The following is a 12,867-nucleotide window of genomic DNA, read 5'->3' as shown; positions in this document are numbered from 1 at the left end:
AAGGAGCCAACCTTGGATACAGATCTGACACTGCCCAGCCATGCAGTGACCACCAGCCCTCTGCCCCTCCAGAATAACGCTCTCCATATTCATGCAGAGGATGACTGAAGGAGGGAATGGCAGTCTCCATGCTCAGCCCCCTTGCTTTTCTTGGTTTGCACTGCGTGCTCCAGGTTGTTTTAATGTAGTTTCCTAGTATTTAATGTGTTCTTATTGCTTTCTCTCATAACACTGACTGAGCACTAAGAGCCAAATCAAACAAACCATGCCAATAAGCCAGACATTTCACTTCAACCAGCAAAGCGGATGCCTCTTACCCAGCTCAAGCTTAGATATGTAAATCAAGGAGCTCGGTGCTCATCGGGGAGCACAAAGCCAAAGTCAGTCCAGTGCCAGCAGAGCCAGGCAGTGGCTATTGGGCTATTGGCACAGGGGCTTCTGTGTGGCCCCTCCCCATGTGCTGATGTTACCACACCATGTCTTGAGGTGGAAGTCAGACAGGGTGACAGACTGGTTGTTCTCAAGGTTGTAATGTGGCATCTTGTCTCATGGGCTTTATCAGGCTAGGTCTTGTTTTTCTGTGGCCGTAAGCACCTCTAAAGCCCTTTAACTTTAGTGGAAGCTGGAGTTCATGTTCTGTGCTGCTGAAAGCCTTTTCATGCAATTAGAAAACAGCCCCAAACCTCCTCCCCTGGTGCTGATCGGTGGTGTGGTGTTGACTGAAGTGTGATGGAGTTTCACTTACAGCAGCTGGGTAGCTGGCACTTTCATAGGGCTTTTTCTTAATTATTCTGTGTTTTTTACACAATATTCCTGAAGTTTTTTTCCCTTTGCTTTTTCCCCAAACAGCCCCAGCCTTCATCTCTGCCCCCTTAGCACTGCTTCCTGTTGTTCTCTGTGATCTCCCTTGTTCCATCTTTCTTCTCTTCTCTGGTTTCCTCCCTTTCATTGTAGCCCGGTTTTGTTCAGACTGGCTCGGCCCATCCTCCCAAAGGGGAAGCATATCTGTTTCATTCCCCTGTCTCCATTTCCCTCCCAGCCCCACAGCTGTTCCCTCTCTTTCCCATTCCTACAGGCCCCTCTCCTGCTCACAGCACCATCCGCTGCCTTCTCTTTTTCCTTTCCACTTCCAGCCCCTTTCCTCCATCACAACAGAGAAAACAGAAAACAAACCAGGAGGGGATGTTGCAGTGAAGAATGATTGTGCCTGTGAGATGCCAAGTATTGTCTCACCAGCGTTGGTCTGGACTGCTTTCATCTGGCTGGAGGAGTTGGACCCACCAGCTCGAGCACTGACATCCAGTTTTCAATGTTTCATGCCACACAATCTGTCTTTACACCTTTGGCTCTGCCCAAGCCTGCAAGCCACAAGCTCTGCAGCAGGGATGCAGTGAGGTGAGAATGTACACTTCATTCCTAACTTCTTCCCCTCCCATGTGCTGCACTTCACCAGGTAAGCACCAGGCAGCTGTAGCTGCAGATCTCTGTGCTCTGGCCCATGTACTTACACGTTTTGTAGTTGTGCTCAGTCAAGGGTCTCACCTGGGACTGAAAACACTCTACAAATTGGCTTGCATGTGACTACACAAGATACATTCTGCCACTGATTTATTCTGTCTCTGTTTCACCCTTGTACGTGAAACCCAACAAATAGACAGGGTCACCTGTGTTACAGGTCTATTGCCCTGGGGTGAATTAAGCATAGAGCTTAAAGGTGCAAATAACTTTTCACTCTAGAGGGACTGGACTGCATCTGGGCTGCTCTGTGTGTGCCTCAGAAACCATCTGATCCTGCCTTGGCATCTTTTAATAGAATTAGGGAATATCAAACCTGGGAGGAGAACCTGCATAGGCTGATCTGTCAGCAAGTAAGCAAACCCCTAATGCAGCCTACAAAGTGGACTGAGATCCCAGAGCTGCTGTTTCACTCCTTCCTGCTGCATCTAATGCCTGTTTCCCCTCTCTTCTCCCTGTAATCCCGACTCGGGCTGTGCCTTCTGCAGCAACAAAGAGAATGTCATCAAAACCCTCCTTACGCTGCTGCAGCAGGAGGCTGTGATGGATACAGTCACGGCCAGGGAATGAGCACGGAGCAGTGCCGAGCTCTCTGTGCCATTATTGTTCTCTGCTGCAAACTGGAAGCAACTGAGAGAAGGACAACGCAATCAGCCCATCTGTAACAACCCCCTGGGACTCCAACAAACTGTCCGTGGTGCAGGAACAACAGCCAGGCCTGGCCATGTGTTGTGTGAGGATTGACAAAATCCCTCACCTGAATTTAGTCTCAGTACCTAGTGCTTCCATAGTGATTTCTCAACAGTGATTGACATTTAAACTGAGCTTTAGAAACACAAGTGAAGAAATGAAAGAGGGGAATATGTGAACTTGCAGGGGAAAGGGGGGGTGTGCTGAAAGGGAAAACAGTGGCTCCCAGGCCAGTCTTGGGAAGTCTGACCCTCGGGGGGGTAGTTAAACAGCTTCTTAAAGGGCTTTTCTTGTTAGGGTTTGTTGCAGCGAGGCAGGGCTTCCTCTGCAAGCAGTGATGTGCTCACAGGTTCCCTCTGAGCCACATTCAGAACAGCACCTGGTACCTCCGAGCAGATGCTGCAGGTGATGACTTTGAAATGACCATCAGCATTTGTAGGGGTGAGTACATCCGGAAGTGAGATGAAGAAGAACTCTTAAGAATATTATTAGCTTGCATGACCCCTAGCTAATGTAGGTGATGGAATGAAAGACAAAGTGGAGTTACGCCATGCAAACAATCCATTTCTGAATATATCAGAACAGCCTCTGGCAAGCTTCTTAGCCCATAAAAATGCCCACTCTGCTTATAGGATTTAATTGTTTTAGCTTTTGATAAATCATCAGTTACAGCCTGTTGAGCATTTTAAAGTATTTCTTGCTAATGGAGTTTCACAATGTGGTTTAAGGGATGTTGTTATTAATAAATGTAACTGCATTGAAGAGTAATTTGATAAAGATGAAAGAGGCATTTATGAATTCCACTTCCCTTTCAGCTGTTGCTAGGAATTTGAATTTTCACTCCTTCAGAACATACTGAACTGAATCTTGATTTCTTATTGTTAAAACTGGGCTATTATATTCTGATGCTATAAAGAGAGTATTAGTGGAGTTGGACCAGTTGTGAAGTCCCACACGGTGGTGAAACCCAGTTCTGTGCATGTCAGAGAGGTTTCCTTGCTGTGAGGGAAAGCAAGGAAGGGTGGCCCAGTTATCCCATGTAGTACAAGTGGAAAAGTGTCAAGGCAGTAGGTTTTTTAAAGATGATTAATGGATCTTAATACTGATGGAAACATGAAAAGAAAATCATTTGTCCATGTTAGATATAGTCAGGTTTTGCTAATGGGCTGTTCTCCATTACATTATCATTGCAATGACTGAAGTACTTCGCTGTGTATAAATTAATCAGGGACTTGCATTTCAGTACTGAGCAGTATGTGATTGGCTCCAGTGAAACAGGAAATGTGGAATGTCTAAAGGCTGGTGCCTGTCACAAAAATGGCTCTGTAAACACTTGTGGCACACAATAATGGGAAGTACTGTGAGTTATGTTGGGCCTGCATCATAAAATTATCATAGGGCTGAACAAGGGCAATTGTGAGGAGGAATGTTAGCAGGAGAAATGGAAAACATGTTCTGTTCTAAGAAGAGAGCTTTGCTGTATTAGGATTTGATCCGTGAGAGATGGATGTCTTCAGCACAGGAGACAGGTACTAATCACAGGGAAAAATCTGTTGGCAGAACTAACAGAAAGCTGCTGCTCTTGACAAATAAGAAAAGAAATACTTAACTGAGCTTCTGTCTAAGGTGCATCCCATCCACATGCAGAAATAGGAAGGACCAAAAGGTAACATGGAGCTGGAGAGGGCTGAGAGACAAGGATCTGCTCCTGCCCCTGCTATATGATGTTGTACAGCTACTTCTCTTTTCTGTGGTTCTTCCTTATCTCCCACCCTCTGCGTATTGTTTCCTTTGTTAGCTTTTCCAAGAGCTGATACTTGTGTTAGTACTGCATGTAACTTCTGCAGATGCTCTGGTAATATCATGAAGACTAACAAGTACCCTGCCACTCAGCTCATTCTGTCAAGTCATTCTTTTGCCAAGCTGCACATCCTTGTGAATAGGCACCTGAGGGATTTATATATCAAGCAGGAATATGGATCTGCCTCTGAGCTTAAGTGTAAATCTGGTAACTTCAGTGAAATTCAGCAGGAATAAAATGGGTATTTGCTGCTGAGGAACCAAGATGTTCTGTACAAAACACACAAACAGGACTTACAATGGGGTTTATAATTCAAGGCAAGAAAATGGTGTGAGGTCTTGGCTGCCTGCACCTTGCACTAGACTACTCCCTTGGAGTGACTGTATTACATTGTAATCATTCAGCTTTTCTGGATGCTTTCCTTGCATGGTACGCTATAAATACTCATTATTGGTACTGCAGAGATGCTATGGGTTCCTCAACAACCCTGACTGAATTCTTAATTTGTCAGTTACTGATACAATGCATCTGATTTTCTAATTATTTTAATGATGCTTTATATACAAAGGAAAGAATACAAAATCCTTTTTTCTCTCTCTTTCTAGATTCATGGGCTATTTGTGCTTGCAAATCCTGGTTCTGGACTGTGATATTCAGGGGTGTTTGGCATATACAGTCTAACAGTGTAAGACCCTCGCCCCTTGCTGCTCTCTGCAGACACTACCAGGATGTTGCCATCATCCCCTGGGGCACATCTCAGTACTGGAGGAAGAGTTCAGCGATGAAAATGCAGTTTCATCCTTCTCAAAGTGCCCCTTGCCAAAGTCAGCCAAGCATCCAGAGGCACTTACTCTGAGTGATGTATCATTAATATTCTGGTAACTTGCTGTGTGTGCAAGGCAGACCCAGACATTCCTAAGGTTTCAGTTTCTATCATGTCCAAGTTTTGCTGCTCCATTTCTTTTGACCCAGCCATGGGACATCCAAGACCTGACAGCTGTAATTCCATGGTAGCCAATAGACCTAAAAGATAGGTATTGATGTGGGAGGGAGAGGAATCAGGCCTGTGGCCAGAGTCCCATTGACTTCAGTGAACAAGGCTGTGGTTGCTGTCACTAGGTCTTGAGAGCAGGGTGGTTTAATAACTTTGTTCTCAGGTGCCCAATTCAGTCACTGTGTTATAGAAAGGGAGGACAGCTACCTGGCATAGGATGCTGAATGCTGATGGGTGGCCCAAAATGCAGTGGTTGCTAAAGTGAGCTTGTTTCCTCTTGCAGATCCAGTCCGAAGAGCTCCTGATGCAGTCCAGCTCTCCTCCTCTGCCTCTCTCCAAAGGAATGCAGGTCTTGACCACACACACTCTCAGCACAGGACCTCTGCCTTGAACTTTATGCCTCAGACTTCAGCTTCATGAACCCCTCCATGGCCCCTCTGCAGCTATACTGGGCCACACACAGTTGCAGTTCTCTGCTGGGAGGTGACAGGCATGGAGGTGGCAGTGGACCTGTGAGCACTTCTTCTCTGCAAAGTCAAACAGGTGAGGGGTAATCCACTGGTAGCCTAAATGCTTTTGTTTGGCTTAGCACTAGCCTTGAGCAGGGAAAGTGTGTGCACAGCTGGCACTGGTCTCAGGTGGCAGCCATCACCTGTATCCCCTCCTAAGCTCTTTCCCACAGTGTAAGAAGCCTTGTCCTCTCTCCAGTAGCCAAAAGGGCTGCTGGATCAGTGTAGAGGGGCTCAGAAGGGTGTCTTTCTGATTTGCTGTCATTGATAGGTGATGTTGTAAAGTCTGGGATTGCCAAAGAGTTAGACCCACCACAGAGTGTGACATTATGGAACATGCTGTCTTGCTCCCCTGAGCAATCCCAGATGGAAAGGCTTTCCAGTACATATGGAAATGTGGCCCGTGGACTTGTTACTGCGAGCACAGAAAAGCCTCAGGCATGCAGGCTCTGGCCTCTTTAACCAGTTGCTCTGAAGATGCTCTGCTGCCTTCTCACTAGAAAGCAAAAGCACTTTTGTGCCCAACAGGCAATAGATTTTTCTCTTGTGTTTTCTGTTGGTCTCCTCCATTGCCTTTCCCTGCAGAAGGGGTGGTGCAGCCTGTGGGTTTAACCGGACACCATCCCTTTAATGTGGACTTGGGTTTTTCTTTCAGGGCCAAAAATAAATGCTAGTGAAGGAATAAACAGACGTGAAAAGGAGGCTTGGACACGTGGAAGACAAGCCTGCTTTGTGCTTCCCAAAGCAAAGAGCCTGTTCACAAGGAGGTTACTCTTCTAGACAAACATCAGTCCTGTGACACTGTCAAGGCCAGTAGGTGCCCAGCAGAGCAGTGGGCATTCAAGGCAGACATGCTTTGGGAGAGGGGCACATTTTTCTCTCACTCCAAGTATATTAATGGAGCTGAGAGGAGAGAAATGTGCTTTGCTTTTCATTCACAGGGTTTGAGCATGCACCAGTTTGCCAGGGGAAGGTAGCTTCTACCTGGGATGGCAACATGGCCTTTGTGCTGTGAGAATGTCACACTGGTTTGGGAGGCAAGGGCCGTGCAGCTGAGAAGGCAGGTGAGGCACAGATGTGTCCTGGGCAGGATCCCAGAGTGATTTCAAGGGAGTGGGGAAAACTGGTGTGTCTGTCAGTGGCCTACTGCTGAGGTTCAAATCCCACTTTGAATACAGACACCCTGGATGGCAGTAAGTGCTGGGGCTTTGGGGTTTTAAATGGACTTAGGTGAGTAGTGTGTTTTAGCAGAGTGTTTTGAGGGCTCAACTCCTCTTGTCTGATATTGGCCTTGTACAGTCTCAGCTGAGCCTCTGCTGCCTGTCTGGGCTGCCTGTCTGGGATAGGGCGATCTGCAGCCTGGATGTGCTTTGCTTTCTTCAAGAGGTAGACAGAATTCAAAGCAAATAGCTTGGCACAGACACCTGCTTTTCAAGTGAGCAAGATTGGACTGCTGCAGTGATCTCAGTGGGGTTAGGAAGCTTTGTACTTCACCTTAGGCACTTGGCTAATAATACCTTGTACAATGCATTATCTTCTGAATTGTGATCTTCAAGCTCTTGGTGTTTCAGTTGTCTGTAAAATGAAAATGCTGGTTAATACTGAGAAGTGTTATGGTCATATGGAGTCTCACACACACAGAACACAAGTGCAGTTCCTTTATTGTCTCTAAAGCACCAAGCTGTGAGTCACCCAGTGCCTCTGAAGACTCTGGTAAGAAAACAGGAGCTTTTAAAGGCACCTCATTAGGGCTGAATCTCCAGCACTGTCTGTAGTCACACACCAAATAGCCTAAAAAGGGCAACTGTTGAGAAAGTAAGGTAAGTAATTAATGGAATCAGCTGCACTGAAGGGCTGAGGAGTTGAATGTGTTGGAAACTGGATTCCAAAACTAGCTGGAACGTGCAAGAGGATGAACCCTGAAGGGAAACACTCCAAGACTGGTGGGATAAATAACCAGCCCCAAAGCCTGAGGGGAGTTAACTGAGAGCAGGCAAGGAATGGGCAGAAGGTCTGAGCAGCAAGAGGGTGTTCAGTTCACGGGGTTGAAATGAGATGTCTGGAGGGGAACCACTGCAGGGAATCACCACCTGTTTTGCTCTCTGCTGGAGCCCATCACCCTGGCACAGGGCTGACTAAGCAGCTTAGGCAGCAGGTCCTGAGCCGTGCAGTGACGTGTTCAGCCCAGCAGTTCTGGACCTGCTTTATGAGCTCTTCTGTCATCTTTGCCACAAGGGCAGCATCAGAGAAGAGTGGTGGGGCACGAGACTGGAGGCAGTTATTTGCCTGAGTCCTACAGCTTCAGTTTGCTGAGGTCAGGAGATGCAGGGGTACAATGAGAAATGTCAAAGTTGTGAATCAGACCTTGAAAAGGAAATGAAACAGATGGCAGAAGGTTCAGGTAGATAAATACTACAGAGAAAAAGAAGAAATGTGGTCATTAAGTAGTGAGAATGGGGTTGAGCTTAGACCATTCTACATATGGTCTAGAAATGAATTAAAACCACTTTGCCTGCATTTTCAATAGAGTTGATCATATTGAAGAGCGGGGCAAAGACAGGATTTCTAGTAAGAACATACATAAGGGAATAAAAATTATCACATGTAAGATGGAAAGAAAAGCTTAAAGAATTCAGTGTGCTCAGATCAAGGTGCACTGGCAGATTTCCATCCTGGGATTTGGAGAGAACTGGCACATTAAAGGAGCTCAGCTTAACCTCATATTTCTCTTTGATGACTGATTTTTTTTCCTAGACAAATGAAATACAGGTGATTTACTCTATCCAGACTTGAGTCAAGAATCTGATATTACACCACAAGGGAAATTACTAGCTGAAGTTGAGAAGATGGGGATTAGTGTGGATGGCAAATGCAGAACTGAAAGCAAATGACAATGAGCTCTGTGGAAAGGAGAAAAGCCGGACAGAGGCAGTTACTAAGTGGAACTCCTCAAGGGTCAGTCTTGAGCCAGGCTTGTTTCATTAATGACTCTGGCTCAGCAGTAGGAATGTAGTGAAGAACCTTGCTGAGGACACAGGCTTTGTTAATACAGAGGAGGATCAGAACATCAATCAGCAGTAACTGAAGGACAGAATTTGTCTGAGGTTGAATAGACAAAGCAGAAGGACGTGCAGTTAGAAATGAATAACCAGAATATCACATTACTCACTTGAGAATGACAAAAGCAGGGTGGTGGAAAAAAAACAGAGAATTATTTGCTCCAAGGGATAACTGTGAGCCACTGATCTGATATGGAAAGGCAAACACAATCCTAGAAGATACAGGTTCACTCATGTTCAGGGAAGATTAGCGGGTACAGAGAAGGGCACTGAAGATGATCAGAGGGTTTAGAACAAGAGGAGACTAGAAGAGCTTCATTTGTTTAGTTTCTCAAAACAAAGACTAGAGGAGATAGATAGGATTGTTTTCAGTAAATACATCTGATAGGTAAAGATCAGAGAAAAAAGAATTGTCTAAACTAAATTATGATGCTGGCACAAGAACAAATGATATTAAGGCTGGAAATTTAAAATGAAGTGTTGGAATAGCCTGCCAAAAAGCGTGATATGATGTAATGGACTGTAATAGTGAGAGACTAGATCAGTAATCCAGAGCTGTGTGTTCCTAGATAACTTCTTTACGGGTAGGGTGTCAGCCATGGTGATGGTTACATGCAGGGTCATGTCACCAAGTTTGGAAATGGGGGGAAAAAGGATGCCGATACCGAGCTGAAGTGAGGTCCTTCCCTCCTCCTCCCCTTATGGGAACTGGCAAACTCAGCTCTTTAATGGTACAAGCTCATCTCAGCCTTGCCTATAAATAGATAAATGAGATTCCTCCTGTCCCAGTGAGTAATTCTGACATCCTCCCGCTGCCTCGCAGAGAGCTGAGTCACAGGCACTCTGCACTCCAGTCCCTGCATTACTTACATGGTCTCAAAGGAAATTTTAACACATCCAATGAATCATCAGGGATTGGATCATGTTTAAAGTTATTCCATTGGCATTTCCCTTCTATTGTAGCAAGTCTGCCAACACCTAAAACTTCAGCTAATCTGGACTCAAAATGCATTGAGGAAATAGCACGTTGACATCCACAGCTTCTAATAAAAATACTAGAAAAGTTCGTTTTAAATCTGCATCAATAAGGAAGTGACCTATGGTGGATTCCTTCAGCATTTGGACCTGCTAATTTTGTCAGACTCCCTCCTTGTTTTGTAGCTGCTTATTTAAAGGAACTCAGAGTTTGAAATGTTTTAATATTCAGTCACTAGGCCCCTAATTTAATCTCCTGCAGGTTTCCTGCCAAAATATTATTTGCAGTGAGCTGAAGCCTGCAGCCCCATGCTCATTCTCTCACAGACACACACATTCCTGCTCTTACCCATGATAAAAATAAAATGCCTGCAAAGCAGAGACAAACCCAGAGCAGTGTTAAGTACAGAACACAGGGCAGTAATACGCTGCTGTACAAGGCATTGAGCTCCAGCCCAAGGCAATATCTCCTGGTGGGGCATTTTCACTTACTACCTTCCCTTCTCCCAGAGGGTGCAGTGTGGTCTGATCAGCTCAGAAGCAGCACAGCATTTGAAATCACAGCATCTCTCCCCTCTCCCCCAGCAAACATCTGGAAGGGTGGAACATTTTCCAGCAGAATCTGGGAGCTGTGAAACCAGTATAAAACCAGTTCTCTCTGTTGGCTTTCTGGCTTGCCTTTCCTATCTTAGAACTGGTTGGGACATCTCACTCATTATTACCAGACTCTCCATTTCAATGAGTGAGAAATGCTAACATTTGCTGCTTTGCTGCTGCAGTTTAGCATTCATAGACATAAACCCTGGCTTGTTCTTTTGATAACCCAAGGAAATCTGTTTCGTATTTAAATGACATTTTTCCAGCACCTTTTCATCAAGCAATTCCCTGCCTGTATACGGATTGTTAACACGCGTTTGTTCAACACATTCCAGCCTGAGCTGCAGTTGCTCCATGAGATACTGTGCCTTCTGCTCCGAGGCTCATGGGGTTATTCATCCAGCACAGCCTCGGTTGCCAGTTTTCTGCCAGCTGCTAACTGTACAATGGTATTGGGGAAAAATCAGTTCTGGCTCTGCCAGCACAATTGGATGGAATTCAGCTACCTGTTGACAAATGATGATTTGTTTAACAGCATTAGCTATAATATTTTTATAGCTGACAATTTTCACCCTCCTCTGCAGCTGGAAAAACCTGAGGAATTCCCAGAAGTTCCTCACTTGTGTCATTTTCAAGTTTTCTTATAGTAATGCCTTGTACTGTTTTTCTATATGCAGGAAAAGAAACACCGTTAATGGGCACATCAGTGGTGTTGGCATGATGCTGGAACAGGGCAGCTGCACTGATGGTGCCGCTCAGCTCCTCGGTTGGCCTCTTTCCTGCATTGAAACCCCACTGGCCTGGCAGGCCATAGGGATGCGAGGACAAGGCAGAGGTACTGAACACCAGCCAGTGTGTCTGTAAGGCATTAATCACCCCTCAGAGGGCGAGGAGCAGGGCTGGGGAGAGGGTGTGCTCTTAGCACGCACGTGTTTTCTATCTAAGCTTTGTTTCAGCAGAGTCTTTCCCACTAACGCATCCTTCTTTGACACCTTGTACTCATTTATGGTGAGGCTGTTTAGCAGCACAGATCAGTTAAGAGCTGCAGAAGTGCACTGGGCCAGGCAGAGGCTCCTCTCTCTGGTGCAGCCTGGGGTGGGAGGCACACAGAGGTTAAGCCACACAGTGAGTGTGGGTGGAGCGTGAAGCAGCCCCCAGCTCACCTCCTCTTGGGTTTCAGCCTCCCCCAGCACCCATAGGGTGCTGTGGAGCTTTCTCTGGCAGCAGATCATCAGAGTGCCAGCCTTGCTGCAGTGCTGCAGGCTCTCCTTACCCTGCCGAGACTGGCCTGGGGGGAGTGGGGTTAAAGAATAACCCCCAGTTGCAAGATTCTCCATCAGGAGAGTGCCTGCTCCTGCTGAGGAGAGGCACTGCTCAGTGCCACTGGCCGGGGAGACAGGCAGGGGGTTAGGAAGTAGCACAGTTACAGACTGTGGGCAAGGACAGTCACAAAAACTGAATGGGTTTAAAACAATTGTTGGACTGGTTTGTGCCAGCTGCAGCACCTGGGTTAGTGTATGGTGCAAGTGCTCACTGCAGTGTCTTTGGGCTGCTGGCTGGGGGGATACACCAGTGTTCACTGGGTCAGGCTGGGTTAGAGTTACTCGTGTACATCACACACTACAGAAACGGGAGCTAACAATTCAAGACACATGACATAGCTGATCCACAACGTAAAGGAAAATAACTATAACCAGTTTGTGCCTTTAAAATGTGCTGGGCCAAACTGTACTTCAGGAGGGCCAGATTCTGTAGGCTGTGTCCTCAGCTCACAGAAAGAGACCATTAATCATGAGTGTGCCTTAGTCTCTGGCTATTTTAATCCATTTTGAAATACACATGCAGTCCCCACTCCTAAAAATGGTATTTGACTCCTATGCACATGATTTCCTTTGCCTTCCTTTCCCCAGTTAAGAGCAAGCTGTAACTACTTGGAAATCCACATGCTAGAATACATAGACTTGCTTCTCATCTTGGAGCAAAACACGGTACTACATGTACCATAGATCTGTGCTGCTAGACATAAATACCAGACTATACTGCAACCTGTAGCGTGGTATGAATATGTAATAGCTGTGACCAAAACCTGTCCTATGTACTGGAGCACTGGAGATGTCATTAGACTCTACTTACTTATCATTAGTCTTTTTCTGTTCCACTTTGTTATGTAAGGATCAGAAATGCCTCTTGTATATGCTGGCACTATTGAGGGATGTCAGAATGAATCATCAGCAGTGGATCAGCTCGGAACTGGGAGTATATTTGTAAACCAGAGGCTATAGAAACCATAAATCTGTCTTTATTTTTTCCTTTAAAATGCTGAACAAAAGTCACAGGAAGTTGAAGGAGAAAACAAACGGCTCATGCAGATTGTGAAGCCTTGTACTGCTCAGCTGCTCTCATGAGGCACATGAACAGCCTGAGGAGTCTGGGGGTGTCCAGAGGAAATTTCTTTGCCATCTCTTAATTGCAGACTTATACAGAAATCAATCAGTCAATCAGTTATGGCCCTCAATGGGCTTACTGGTGCGCTGCTTTACAAACTGGGTTGCCACAACACTGAATTGCTCTTTGTTTAGCAGCGTGCTGCTGCCGTGCTTAAAGAACCAGCCTGGGCTTACACAGAGAGACAGTAAGTGACCTTCACAGGTTCACACATGAACTTAGAAGGCAGGGAATGTTTTGCAGGTACATGAGTCCCATGTTGGTCATACAGGTGATCGATGG

The sequence above is a fragment of the Melopsittacus undulatus genome, chromosome 11 (assembly GCF_012275295.1).
Source record: "Melopsittacus undulatus isolate bMelUnd1 chromosome 11, bMelUnd1.mat.Z, whole genome shotgun sequence".
NCBI classification, from domain to species: Eukaryota; Metazoa; Chordata; class Aves; order Psittaciformes; family Psittaculidae; genus Melopsittacus; species Melopsittacus undulatus.
Note: the sequence above shows the minus strand (reverse complement) of the source record.